This window comes from Loxodonta africana, chromosome 19, assembly GCF_030014295.1.
Source record: "Loxodonta africana isolate mLoxAfr1 chromosome 19, mLoxAfr1.hap2, whole genome shotgun sequence".
In the NCBI taxonomy this organism is placed as follows: Eukaryota; Metazoa; Chordata; class Mammalia; order Proboscidea; family Elephantidae; genus Loxodonta; species Loxodonta africana.
In genome coordinates this window covers 54,142,961-54,158,233 of record NC_087360.1, presented here as the reverse complement: position 1 = coordinate 54,158,233, position 15,273 = coordinate 54,142,961, and positions in this window count along the sequence as shown.

Here is a 15,273-nt window from a genome sequence, read left to right as displayed (position 1 = left end):
TTCCTAGTTGCAGTATTATTCTCTAGTTATGTAAGACATTACCTACCACTGGGAGAACCTGGGTGAAGGGTAAATGGTACCTCTCTGTATTATTTCTCATAACTGCATACGTATCTAGAATGATCTCAAAAGTTTTAAAAAAATGAATGGGCTTCTTCCTGCTTTTCAGTGGCTTTGAAATTTTCCATAGTAAAATCTTTTGAAAAATGAATGGTAAGTTACATAAATTACATATTCCTGTTTGAGTTTTCCCCATTCTTTTGGTACTATACACATTGCATGAAGATATTTAACCTAAGACTTAGAATATTTACGCCAAGATACCTCTGTAATTTTAACATTCTACTCTAAAATCCTACTTGATCATATATTAAAATTCAAGGTGTCCTCAGCCTGGGTAGAGGTGCCACAGCCTCAGTTGGCTTGAGTTGGAAAGCAGGCTGTCTTGGGAGCTCCACATGAGTTACAGCCACTCCCACTTGGTGCTGTCCTCATGCTTGTTTCCTCCTTGGTTTGGTCTTCCTTCTTCTTTCACCAGTCCATGCTAGCATGGAGGAACACAACTCAGGATTTGGAGCCAAGACTCCAGACCAATCCTCACTGCTGAGTCCAGATTTTAGGAAGTCACCCTATTGGAGCCCTAGTTTCCTCATCTGTCAAATGAGGATGATTACACAACCATCATAGAGGCTGCTTTGAGAGGCCAATGAGACAGCATGTTAAAGGACTTACAAACTGTAATGTGACCTGTAAGTGCAGACTGTGATTAGCTTTTTTTTTTTTTTTTTTTGAGATCCTGCTCATGACTCTTGAAAACTCTCTTGTTCTCATTCCCATAGGACACACAGATAGCTTGGACCATATTTGTTTAACCTGGGACTATTTTGTGGCTACTGTATGCTGTTTCTTCAACTCAAGTATGTACTCCATAGGGGAAGAGCTATGTCTTCTGCTTTGGAGCAGTTGTGGCCAAGTACATTTTCCTCAAACCATCATTTGAAGTTAAAAGGGGGATTCCAGGCCAGGCCAGTGTGAGAGAAGGGGGTGTCTCCAGAGCTTTCCTAAGGGAACAAAGACTGCTGGTATCAGGTACTCCGACAGTGGGCAAAAGCAAAAAGAAAGAAACTCTCAAGAGGGAAACTATGAGTTTGGAGAAATACTTAGAGAATTAATTCTTAGTGGAAGACCAAGTCATGCCAAGACAGAGGCAGTAGGGATGAGAAAGGCTCTGGAGACATGTCTCAGGTACCTCCTTTTCTCCCCCTTCCTCCCCCTGAAGGCTGATCCTGTGCATTCTCCTAGGCTCCATTTGCTTAGGTGCTCCTCTCCATTCCCTCCTTTCTGCTTTCACTGCCTCGTTGCTTCCCTAGGTCTCAGGACTTACCACACTGTGTGACTCTTACTTTTTCTTTACTTTTGAGGGCAGAAACCCTGGTGGTGTAGTGGTTAAGTGCTACAGCTGCTAACCAAAGGGCCAGCAGTTCGAATCCTCCAGGTGCTCCTTGGAAACTCTATGGGGCAGTTCTACCCCGTCCTATAGGGTCGCTATGAGTTGGAACTGACTTGACGGCACTGGGTTTGGTTCTCGAGGGCAGAGACTGTATAGATTGAATATCTGCATTGTTCTTGCCTTGAACATAATAGGTGCTCAACAAATGACTGTTAAACAAGCATTTAAATGAATAAATAAAGAACAAGGTAGGGAAGACAAGAAAAAAAAATTGAGAGAGCATGGGAGAGTGGAGAGAGCTTCAGTGGCTGTAGAGCGGGGACAGGCAGTGGAGAGAGCTGCCCAGGTGACTTTTGTCAGCTTCTCCTCATCTCTGCTGCTCCTTCTCCAGCTCCTCACAGCCAAGTTAGCGGTGTCCCTCATCTGCAGGTCCAGAGTGACTGGTCTCAGCCTAACTGGACAGAATGAGAGCAGAATTTACACAACACTTCACCCCTCGCACTGGGCTTTGGACAAGCAGCCACTACTGCAGACCCTGAGTGCCCGCCCCTTCCTCTCTTTGCTGTGAGGCATTCCTCAGGACCCTGTGACCTCCCTGCTATCCTGCTGTGGCTTACCCCTCAGCCTGGTCCTGCCCGGTGGGCCTCTTCTGCTATGCCTGGTAACCATCAGCTCTGGGCTGTCACCATGCCTGAGGCTCTTGGTTCCCCCTCTTGGGGACTTCCATGCCTCAACCACTTCCTCCCAGCTTCTTCTTCAGGGAGTGGATCAGGTCTCTTTGCCTTGAGCTGAGGGTCTGCTCACTGGGGTAAGCAAAATGGCTAATAACACTGGCTTTGGAGCCCCACAGTTCTGGGTTCAAATCCTGACTCCACCACTAAGAGTTTCTGTGACTTCAGACAAATTAAGTAACATCTCTGGGCTTGCTAGGAGTCCCTGGTTATTGTTAAGCAAATGGTTAAGCACTGGGCTACTAACTGAAAAGCTGGCAGCTCAAACCCACCTAGAGGCACCTTAGAAGAAAGGCCTGGCAATCTGCTTCCTAAAGGTCACAGCCATTAAAAACCCTATGAAGCACAGGTCAACTCTGACATACTTGAGGTCACCACGAGTCAGAATTGAATCGACGGCAACTAACAACAACTGGGCCTGCTTCCTCGTCTGTTACTTAGGGCTAATCGTAATACTGGAGTCATGGGGACAACGTGAATGTTAGCTGAGGTAATGAAAGCCAAGCACCTAATGCAGAGCTTTGGACATAGTGAGCACTCAGCACAACTTGGCGGCATTATTTTCACTATTGTTATTAATTGGCATATAGCCCAGAACTGTTGCCACTGCCTACCTAGATCAGACTTCTGCTGGGGACGATGATTGACCTGTGTGGAGCTGATCACCCAGCTGTCACCTAGGCGGAGGCTATTATAGCAGGTCAACCTCCGAAGTATGCAGGGTCTTAGCTCTTCAGCCTCTCCACTGACACTACGTTTTTGAGATTCCCCAAATGCTGCTCATTGACTACAATTCCAATGTGCCCAAAAAGGCCAGATATCAGGACCATAACAAGCAAAACACGAAAGATTCAGCATCTCTCCCACACAGAAGCACACCCAGGTTGAGGCCTCCAAGGGTGTCAAAAGATCAGAAGAGCAAGAACAGAAAATGGCATAACCCAACTGATGCCCTCACAAGAAGGCAAATGAGGAACATGTATTTTAGGTAGTGCCTGCACCAAGACAGTACATACACCTGCCTTGTGCATAGACTTAAAAAGCTGAGGCAGGGGAGGGAGGTCGGAAGCTGGCTTCACTTGCCCTGGTCAGGGTAAGCTATGCCTGGAGAACAAAATGATCAAAAAGGCTGTGCGCCATGTGGAGGGTGCAGGGAGGTCTTCTCTTTTAGGGATGTTGTCATGGATTGCATTGTGTCCCCCCAAAATATGTGTCAACTTGGTGGTTGAACTCCATTTTGTGATTGTAATTTTTTTTTTTTTTAATTTTTATTAAGCTTCAAGTGAACATTTACCATTCCAATCAGTCTGTCACATGTAGGTTTACATACATCTTACTCCCTTCTCCCACTTGCTCTCCCCCTATTGAGTCAGCCCTTACAGTCTCTCGTTTCGTGCCAATTTTACCTTCTTCCCTCTCTCTCTATCTTCCCATCCCCCCTCCAGTCAAGAGTTGCCAACACACTCTCCCGTGTCCACCTGATTTAATTAGCTCACTCTTCATCAGTATCTCTCTCCCCCCCACTGACCAGTCCTTTTCATGCCTGATGATTTGTCTTCGGGGATGGTTCCTGTCCTGTGCCATCAGAAGTTCTGGGGAGCATTGTCTCTGGGATTCCTCTAGTCGCAATCATACCATTAGGTGTGGTCTTTTAATGAGAATTTGGGGTCTGCATCCCATTGGTCTCCTGCTCCCTCAGGAGTTGTCTGTTGTGTTCCCTGACAGGGCAGACATCGATTGTGGCCGGGCACCAACTAGTTCTTCTGGTCTCAGGATATTGTAGGTCTCTGGTTCAAGTGGCCCTTTCTGTCTCTTGGGTTCTTAGTTGTCGTGTGACCTTGGTGTTCTTCCTTTGCCTTTGCTCCCGGTGGGTTGAGACCAATTAATGTATTTTAGATGGCTGCTTGTTGGCATTTAGGACCCCAGGTGCCACAATTCAAAGTGGGATGCAGAGTGTTTTCATAATAGAATTGTTTTGCCCATTGATTTAGAAGTCCTCTCAAACCAAGTTCCCCAGACCCCAGCCCCTGCTTCGCTGACCTTTGGAGCTTTCATTTTATCTCGGAAACCTCTTTACTTTTAATCCTGTCCAATTAGGCTGACCTTCCTTGTTTTGAGTGTTGTCTTTCCCTTCACCCAAAGCAGTTCCCATCTACAGATTGATCAATAAAAAGCCCTCTCCCTCCCTCCCTTCCTCCCTCCCCCCTTTGTAACCACAAAAGTATGTGTTCTTTTCCGTTTTTTCTATTTCTCAAGATCTTATAATAGTGGTCTTATACAATATTTGTCCTTTTGCAACTGACTCATTTCGCTCAGCATAATGCCTTCCAAATTCCTCCATGTTATGAAATGTTTCAGAGATTCGTCACTGTTCTTTATCGATGCGTAGTATTCCATTGTGTGAATATACCACAATTTATTTACCCATTCGTCCGTTGATGGACATCTTGGTTGCTTCCAGCTTTTTGCTATTGTAAACAGAGCTGCAATAAACATGGGTGTGCATATATCTGTTTGTGTGAAGGGTCTTGTATTTTTAGGGTATATTCCGAGGAGTGGGATTTCTGGGTTGTATGGTAGTTCTATTTCTAACTGTTTAAGATAACGCCAGATGGATTTCCAGAGTGGTTGTACCATTTTACAATCCCACCAGCAGTGTATGAGAGTTCCAGTCTCTCCGCAGCCTCTCCAACATTTATTATTTTGTGTTTTTTGAATTAATGCCAGTCTAGTTGGTGTCAGATGGAATCTCATCGTAGTTTTAATTTGCATTTCTCTAATGACTAATGATCGAGAGCATTTTCTCATGTATCTGTTGGCTGCCTGAATATCTTCCTTAGTGAAATGTGTGTTCATATCCTTTGCCCACTTCTTGATTGGGTTGTTTGTCTTTTTGTGGTTGAGTTTTGACAGAATCATGTAGATTTTAGAGATCAGGCGCTGGTCGGAGATGTCATAGCTGAAAATTCTTTCCCAGTCTGTAGGTGGTCTTTTTACTCTTTTGGTGAAGTCTTTAGATGAGCATAGGTGTTTGATTTTTAGGAGCTCCCAGTTATCGGGTTTCTCTTCATCATTTCTGGTAATGTTTTGTATTCTGTTTATACCTTGTATTAGGGCTCCTAGGGTTGTCCCTATTTTTTCTTCCATGATCTTTATCGTTTTAGTCTTTATGTTTAGGTCTTTGATCCACTTGGAGTTAGTTTTTGTGCATGGTGTGAGGTATGGGTCCTGTTTCATTCTTTTGCAAATGGATATCCAGGTATGCCAGCACCATTTGTTAAAAAGACTATTATTTCCCCAATTGACTGACACTGGTCCTTTGTCAAATATCAGCTGCTCATAAATGGATGGATTTATATCTGGATTCTCAATTCTGTTCCATTGGTCTATGTGCCTGTTGTTGTACCAGTACCAGGCTGTTTTGACTACTGTAGCTATATAATAGGTTCTGAAATCAGGTAGGGTGAGGCCTCCCACTTTCTTCTTTTTCAGTAATGTTTTGCTTATCCGGGGGTTCTTTCCTTTCCATATGAAATTAGTGATTTGTTTCTCTATTCCCTTAAAGTATGACATTGGTATTTGGATTGGAAGTGCGTTGTATGTATAAATGGCTTTTGGTAGAATAGACATTTTTACTATGTTAAGTCTTCCTATCCATGAGCAGGGTATGTTTTTCCATTTAAGTGTGTCCTTTTGAATTTCTTGTAGCAGAGTTTTATAGTTTTCTTTGTATAGGTCTTTTACATCCTTGGTAAGATTTATTCCTAAGTATTTTATCTTCTTGGGGGCTACTGTGAATGGTATTGATTTGGTTATTTCCTCTTCGGTGTTCTTTTTGTTGATGTAGAGGAATCCAAGTGATTTTTGTATGTTTATTTTATATCCTGAGACTCTTCCAAACTCTTCTATTAGTTTCAGTAGTTTTCTGGAGGATTTCTTAGGGTTTTCCATGTATACGATCATGTCATCTGCAAATAGTGATAGCTTTACTTCCTCCTTACCAATCTGGATACCCTTTATTTCTTTGTCTAGCCTAATTGCCCTGGCTAGGACTTCAAGTACGATGTTGAATAAGAGCGGTGATAAAGGGCATCCTTGTCTGGTTCCCGTTCTCAAGGGAAATGCTTTCAGGTTCTCTCCATTTAGAGTGATATTGGCCGTTGGCTTTGCATATATGCCCTTTATTATGTTGAGGAATTTTCCTTCAATTCCTATTTTGGTGAGAGTTTTTATCATAAATGGGTGTTGGACTTTGTCAAATGCCTTTTCTGCATCAATTGATAAGATCATGTGGTTTTTGTCTTTTGTTTTATTTATGTGATGGATTACATTAATGGTTTTTCTGATATTAAACCAGCCTTGCATACCTGGTATAAATCCCACTTGATCAGGGTGAATTATTTTTTTGATGTGTTGTTGGATTCTATTGGCTAGAATTTTATTAAGGATTTTTGCATCTATGTTCATGAGGGATATAGGTCTAAAATTTTCTTTTTTTGTAATGTCTTTACCTGGTTTTGGTATCAGGGAGATGGTAGCTTCATAGAATGAGTTGGGTAGTATTCCGTCTTTTTCTATACTTTGAAATACCTTCAATAGTAATGGTGTTAAGTCTTCTCTGAAGGTTTGGTAGAACTCTGCAGTGAAGCCATCTGGGCCAGGACTTTTTTTTGTTGGGAGTTTTTTGATTACCGTTTCAATCTCTTTTTTTGTTATGGGTCTATTTAGTTGTTCTACTTCTGAATGTGTTAGTTTAGGTAAGTAGTATTGTTCCAAGAATTTATCCATTTCTTCTAGGTTTTCAAATTTGTTAGAGTACAATTTTATGTAGTAATCTGATATGATTCTTTCGATTTCATTTGGTTCTGTTGTGATGTGGTCCTTCTCGTTTCTTATTCGGGTTATTTGTTTCCTTTCCTGTTTTTCTTTAGTCAGTCTAGCCAATGGTTTATCAATTTTGTTAATTTTTTCAAAGAACCAGCTTTTGGCTTTGTTAATTCTTTCAATTGTTTTTCTGTTCTCTAATTCATTTAGTTCAGCTCTAATTTTTATTATTTGTTTTCTTCGGGTGCCTGATGGATTCTTTTGTTGCTCACTTTCTATTTGCTCAAGTTGTCGGGACAGTTCTCTGATTTTGGCTCTTTCTTCTTTTTGTATGTGTGCATTTATGGATATAAATTGGCCTCTGAGCACTGCTTTTGCTGTGTCCCAGAGGTTTTGATAGGAAGTATTTTCATTCTCGTTGCTTTCTAAGAATTTCCTTATTCCCTCCTTGATGTCTTCTATAACCCAGTCTTTTTTCTTGAGGGTATTGTTCATTTTCCAAGTATTTGATTTCTTTTCCCTAGTTTTTCTGTTATTGATTTCTAGTTTCATTGCCTTGTGGTCTGAGAAGATGCTTTGTAATATTTCGATGTTTTGGATTCTGCAAAGATTTGTTTTATGCCCTAATATGTGGTCTATTCTAGAGAATGTTCCATGTGCGCTAGAAAAAAAGTATATTTTGCAGCAGTTGGGTGGAGAGTTCTGTATAAGTCAATGAGGTCAAGTTGGTTGATTGTTGTAAGTAGGTCTTCCGTGTCTCTCTTAAGCTTCTTACTGGATGTCCTGTCCTTCTCCGAAAGTGGTGTGTTGAAGTCTCCTACTATATATGTGGAGGTGTCTATCTCACTTTTCAATTCTGTTAAAATTTGATTTATGTATCTTGCAGCCCTGTCATTAGGTGCGTAAATATTTAATATGGTTATGTCTTCCTGATCAATTGTCCCTTTTATCATTATATAGTGTCCTTCTTTATCCTTTGTGGCGGATTTAAGTCTAAAGTCTATTTTGTCAGAAATTAATATTGCTACTCCTCTTCTTTTTTGCTTATTGTTTGCTTGATATATTTTTTTCCATCCTTTGAGTTTTAGTTTGTTTGTGTCTCTAAGTCTAAGGTGTGTCTCTTGTAGGCAGCATATAGATGGATCGTGTTTTTTTATCCAGTCCGAGACTCTCTGTCTCTTTATTGGTGCATTTAGTCCATTTACATTCAGCGTAATTATAGATAAGTAAGTTTTTAGTGCTGTCATTTTGATGTCTTTTCATGTGTGTTGTTGGCCATTTCATTTTTCCACATGCTTTTTTGTGCTGAGACGTTTTTCTTAGTAGCTTGTGAGATCCTCATTTTCATAATGTTTAACTTTGTGTTTATTGAGTCGTTACGTTTTTCTTGGCTTTTTTCTTGAGTTATGGAATTGATATTCCTTTTTGTGGTTACCTTTTTATTTACCCCTATTTTTCTAAGTAAAAACCTAACTTGTATCCTTCTATTTCGCCTTGTATCACTCTCCATCTGGCAGTTCAATGCCTCCTATATTTAGTCCCTCTTTTTGATTATTTTGATCGTTTATCTATTGATTTCCATGATTTCCTGTTGTGTGTATTATTTTGTTTATTTATTTATTTTTTAGAATTAGTCTTAATTTGTTTGTTTTTGTGCTTTCCCTGTTTGAGTTGCGTTGATATCAGGACGTTCTGTTTTGTGACCTTGTATTGTGCTGGTACCTGATATTATTGGTCATCCGGCCAAACAATCTCCTTTAGCATTTCTTGCAGTCTTGGTTTAGTTTTTGCAAATTCTCTAAACTTGTGTTTATCTGTAAATATCTTAATTTCTCCTTCATATTTCAGAGAGAGTTTTGCTGGATATATGATCCTTGGTTGGCAGTTTTTCTCGTTTAGTGCTCTGTATATGTCGTTCCATTCCCTTCTTGCCTGCATGGTTTCTGCTGAGTAGTCTGAACTTATTCTTATTGATTCTCCCTTGAAGGAAACCTTTCTTTTCTCCCTGGCTGCTTTTAAAATTTTCTGTTTGTCTTTGGTTTTGGCAAGTTTGATGATGATATGTTTTGGTGTTTTTCTTTTTGGATCAATCTTAAATGGGGTTCGATGAGCATCTTGGATAGATATCCTTTCTTCTTTCATGATGTCAGGGAAGTTTTCTGTCAGGAGTTCTTCAACTATTTTCTCTGTGTTTTCTGTCCCCCCTCCCTGTTCTGGGACTCCAATTACTCGTAAGTTATCCTTCTTGATAGAGTCCCACATGATTCTTAGGGTTTCTTCATTTTTTTTAATTCTTTTATCTGATTTTTTTTCAGCTATGTTGGTGTTGTTTCCCTGGTTCTCCAGAAGTCCCAGTCTACATTCTAATTGCTCGAGTCTGCTCCTCTGACTTTCTATTGCGTTGTCAAATTCTGTAATTTTATTGTTAATCTTTTGGATTTCTACATGCTGTCTCTCTATGGATTCTTGCAACTTGTTAATTTTTCCACTATGTTCTTGAATAATCTTTTTGAGTTCTTCAACAGTTTTATCAGTGTGTTCCTTGGCTTTTTCTGCATTTATCCTAATTTCATTTGTGATATCTTTAAGCATTCTGTAAATTAGTTTTTTATATTCTGTATCTGATAATTCCAGGATTGTATCTTCATTTGGGAAAGATTTTGATTCTTTTGTTTGGGGGGTTGGAGAAGCTGTCATGGTCTGTTTCTTTATGTGGTTTGATATGGACTGCTGTCTCCGAGCCATCACTGGGAAACTAGATTTTCCAAGTAGTCAGCTAAAAAAAAATGCAGTCAGATCCCTATCTGAATTCTCTCTCTGGCTCCGGGTATTCGGATGTTAATGGGGTCGCCTGGGGAGGGTGGGGGAGGGATCTGAGAGCTAGGAGTGTAGCACCACAGAATATAGAGCTGAACACCACGTTCACGCTCCACCCCCGTTCGCCAAAATCCGGGCTGGACGGGTCCCTGGCTAGGACACTGCTTTCCTTGCTCGGAAACCAGTCACTTCCTCCTGGGGACTTCCTCCGGTGCGCGGCACCGCTCGTGGGCACTGGGTGGGCGTTTCCCGCACGAACGGGTGGGCCCGCCCCCAGGGTCTATTCAGGCGATTATAATTAGGTCCCGCGGTCACGCCCCGCCTGTGCGCGCGCCCAAATCCCAGCGGGATGACTTCCGGGTTGAGACGCTGCTTTCCCTGTTCGGGAACCAGTCACTTCCTCCCCAGGACTTCTCCTTCTGGAGCGCCACACCTCTCGTGCGAACTGGTTTGGCGTCATCTGCACGGCCAGGTGGGCCCGCCCCCTGGGTCAATTCAGGGCAATAAAAATGGACTCCGTGCTCACGCCCCGCTCGTGCGCGCGCCCAAGCCCCGGCAGGACGGCACCCCGTCTGGGACGCTACTTTCTGCGCTTCGGGACCAATCAGTTCCTCCGCACGGCCAGGTGGGCCCGCCCCCTGGGTCAATTCAGGGCAATAAAAATGGACTCCGCGCTCACGCCCCGCTCGTGCGCGCGCCCAAGCCCCGGCAAGACGGCACCCTGTCTGGGACGCTACTTTCTGCGCTTCGGGACCAATCAGTTCCTCCCGGGGACTTCTCCTTCCGGTGTGCCACACCTCTCGCGCAAACTGGGAGGGCGTCACTCGCACGACCAGGTGGTCCCGCCCCCTGGGTCAATTCAGGGAAATAAAAATGGACCCCGCGCTCATGCCCCGCCCGCGCACGTGCGCGCGTGCCCAGATCCCAGCGGAATGGCTCCCTGTCTGGGATGCTGCTTTCCCTGTTTTGAGACCAGACACTTCCGGGGATTTCTCCCTCTGGTGTGCCGTGCCACACGCGCGGACTGGGTGTGCGTCCTCCCGCACGAACGTGTGGGCCCCGCTCTGGGGTCACTTTAGGGAAATATAGTTGACCCCCCACCCGCTCGCGCCCCGTCGGCTTCTCGCCTAACTCCCGGCGGGATGGCACCCCAGCTGGGACGCTGTTCTCCCCCCTCCCAGATCAGTCACTGCCTCCCGGGTGCTTCTCCCTCCGGCTGCGCCCCTACGCCGCCCGCGCCAACCTGCTAGGCTTCCTCCCGGGATGGGTTCGGGGGGGAAGGGGTGGGCCCCCTTTCTGTGCCGTCTGCCCCCCTGGGCTCTGCCCCAGATCGAGCTCCGAAGGTCACCTGCCTGGTGCGCTGGCTCCTAGTTCTGAAAACAGTCGCTGTCTGCCCGTATTTGTTCGTTTTCCATCTCTAAGTCTGTGCTTGTTGTTCAGAGTTCGTAGATTGTTATGTATGTGAGCGATTCCCTTGTTTTTCCGAGTCTTTGTTGCAAGAGGGATCCGCGGTAGCATCCACCTAGTCCGCCATCTTGGCCCCCGCCTTGTGATTGTAATTTTATGTTAAAGAGGATTAGGGTAGAATTGTAACACCACCCTTACCCAGGTCACAACCCTGATCCAATGAAAAAAGTTTCCCTGGGGTGTGGTGGGTACCACCTTTTATCTCTCAAGAGATAAAAAGGAAAGGGAAGCAGGCAGAGAATGGGACCTCATACCACCAAGAAAGAAGCACCAGGAGCAGAGAGCATCCTTTGGACCTGGGGTCCCTGTGCAGAGAAGCTCCTAGTCCAGGGGAAGATTGATAAGGCCGACAGAAAGAGAAAGACTTCCCCTGGAGGTGACACCCTGAATTTGGACTTCCAGCCTATTTTACTGTAAAGAAATATATTTCTCTTTGTTAACGCCATCCACTTGTGGTATTTTTGTTAAAGCAGCACTAGATGACCAAGGCAGGTATATTGTTATTTTTAGCTGCCATTGTGTGGGCTCCTTATTTATGGTGACTCAGTCAGTACACAACAAGATTGGACCATTGTGATCCATAGGGTTTTCACTGGCTGGTTTTCGAAAGTAGATTTCTTCTTAGTCTATCTTAGTCTGAAAGCTCCACTGAAACATGTTCAACGTCATAGCAACATGCAAGCCTCCACCGACAGACAGGTGGTGGCTGCATGTGAAGTGCGTTAACTGGTAATTGAACTCGGGTCCCCCGCAAGGAAGGAGAAAATTCTACCACTGAACCACTACTGCCCTCTTTAGGGGGTGCGAGCAGTAGAAAATGACTTCGAGGAAACTGACTGTTGAAAAGTTAGCAAATGGACCTGAGTGCAGGGGTGAAGCTCCACATAACTTGCTTAGACGTCCCTAATGCCACCTCAGAAAGATGAGCAGAAGCAGAGCTCCCTTCCCTGACCCCGTCTTCCTTCCTCTGGACAAGGTGAAGTCATGGGCTGGCCCCTGTGACAATAAGGAGCAAAGAAAAAAAAAAATTTTTTTTTTTTCCAGGACAACCCAAGATGCTTCCACCGCATCACAGGAGGAATTACAGTTGACTTGCGTAGCTCCAGGCAGTGTGGTGAAGGGGAAATCAGCACCGCATTAAAGGGAAATGAGTATTTGTTTTGAAATGTATTTAAAAGCTCTAGCTGGTTAATTATTTAAGGACCAGCGGGTATCTCAGCTACCATGGAAACCTCTGGCTCTGTGATTCCCAGACTCATCAAACACCCATCCCCCAGAATTGACACAACACACTCACACTCAGACTACACTCACTCACGCACTCACTCACTCACTCACTCACTCACACACACACACACACACACACAGAGGGCCTTGACAAAGCCCTTGGGAAAGGCTGGTCTGAAGTGCCTTTTCCTGTTCTCACTATCCATGAAGTGCTCAGAGGCAGCCAGGGGAGAAGAGGAATTCCAGGACTTTTGCAAGATAACCCTGGGAAGTCCCTTCCAGCCCTTTGATTCTAAGCACATTGTCCTCTCTGAATCAAGTGGGTTAAGGCATATCTCCCTTTCCAAGCCATAGTCAAATGCCATTATTAATAGATTGTGCCATAAACAAACTTTGCCACTCACTCCCAACCCACCACCACAAAGTTTACTGGAAGGAACCAGTAGGCTAGACTCATTAAAAAAAAAAAAAAAACTCATTAGGGACTGAAATTCTCACTAACACCACTTACTAGCTGTGTGAACTTGGATAAGTTTCTTAACCTCTCTGAGCAATAATTTCCTCATCTGTTAAATGGGGACAATAATAACCAAAGCCCATTTTTATTTGGATTATCTTATTGGACCCTCTGAACTACTCCATGAAGCAGCTATTATTTCTCTCCTCACTTGCTACTTATTGGTTGCCATTGAGTCAATTCTGACTCATGGTGGCCCCATGTGTGTCAGTGTAGAACTGTGCTCCCTAGGGTTTTCACTGGCTGAATTTGGACTTTCTTCCAAGGTGCCTGCAGGTAGACTCAAACCACTAATCTTTTGGTTAGCAGCTGAGCACATTAACCATTCGTACCACCCAGGGGCTCCTCTTCATCTTCTAGAATACCCTGATTCAGAAAGGATGAGCAACTTCCTCAAAGTTACACATTTGAATCCAGGCCATTGAATACCAGAGACCACTTCTCTGTACTACCTCTTCTGTACCTGTGGATTATTGTGAGGACTCTGTGAGATATTCCTGGCCATAGAGGGTGAGCTCCCACCCACCCATCTGTACTATGTACTACCCTTGTCTTGAAGGACCTGGGGAGTCAGCTCTACACTGATAGGCATCTTCCATTCAGGCCAAAGGCAGGTGGTGGCTCCTGCTGGCTGCAGGGGGAGGCGCCCTTGGCTCGGAAGGAAGTCAAGTCCAGGGCCTAGAGTTTCCTTGCAAAGGAACTTTCCATGAGCTGGAGTAGTGGCTCCCATCCCTCCCTGCCACTGCTGTGGCACTGGACCATTGAACTATGTAATTGCATATTTGTTCCTGTTGGGTCTTGAAATATTAAGGCCCAGTGTATAATTCCTGGGCCCCTGTACTGAAGATACTGCCATGTAACTACAAAATAAAAAGACAAATACTATGGCAAGGGCTGCAGCCCATACGGCTCTGTTTAATTAATGGGAAATTTTATTAAGAGCAGACAGAAAACAGTTGAGCCTCTAGTGTACAACCTTCTCAGAGGATCTTTAAAGCTATAGTGATGCCTTCTGAATAAATCCTGAATCAGGCTCTTTTAAGGGTGTTTCATCATAGCTTGTCTGTGTATTTTTGCTGAGTTTGTGCTTGGCTTGCATGGAGCAGTCGGGAGTGGGCCATACTGACAGAGCAAAAACTAAGAGTACAAAACCAGGAAGATGGTGAGCTGAGGTATGAGCCAGCCAACTAGTGTGTCTTCAGGTGCCAGTGACCTTTACTCTCAGGGAGAAACATATCCAAGTCATGACAAAGAGATCAGAATCCAGAGAAATAGAGAGAAACCATTCTTTACATGGACATAGGAGGTCAGGATAAGCATTTTATCACATATGCAGGATAGGCAGAGAAAAGAGCACCAGAAACTAAGGCAAAGACAGAAGGCAGAGAGGTGAAGTCTGATAAGTACATGGGAACTGGAAGCCAGAAGAACCAAAGGGAAAGAGCAAGGTGGGTAAAAGACAAGAAAGAGATCAAGAGGACTTGACCCTGAGACAAATGCAATGCCAACCAAGGAGCTCTTCATGCATTCCTTGGAAGCTTCAAGGAATCTGGGGCATGGGTTTTCAAAGACCTAAAACTGAAGGCAAGTTATGGTCACCTCTGCAGAAGGAAAGTATGCATGAGAAATGAAAGCAGGCATCCAGACAAGGAAAAGGGTGGCCAGGTGTGGGGTTCCAGTTCCTGGAGGTCAAGACACATTGAGGCAGGGGTTTTTAGCTTGTCACATGATAGCCCTTTCTATGAACCAGGCACTGTTCTGAGTACTCCACAAGTATTAACTCAACCGTCATAACAATCCTTCGAGGCATGCTCTAGTTCTGTCTCCATCTTACACATGAGGAAGCTGAAGCAGAGACGATAAGTAGTTTTGCCAAGGTCATATAGCTAGTAAGTTGTACTACCCAGAAGCAAAGCTAAGCAAACTTGATCCAGAGTCTGGAGGTCAAAGTCAAGAGAGGACCATTTCTAAGAGGGCAGCAAGGAGGAGCAAACCATGGTCTCTCCTGTCAACAACAACTTGGACACACGGTGGGAGGTGGGATCAGCAGTAAGAAAGATCCTCTCTGTGAAAACCAAAACAAACAAACAAATTGCTGTCAAGTCAATTCCAACTCCTAGTGACCCTATAGGACAGAGTAGAACTGCCCCATAGAGTTTCCAAGGAGTAGCTGGTGGATTGGTTAGCAGCCAAGCTCTTAACCCCTCTGCCACCAGGGCTTCTGCGGTGAAGGGTAGAAG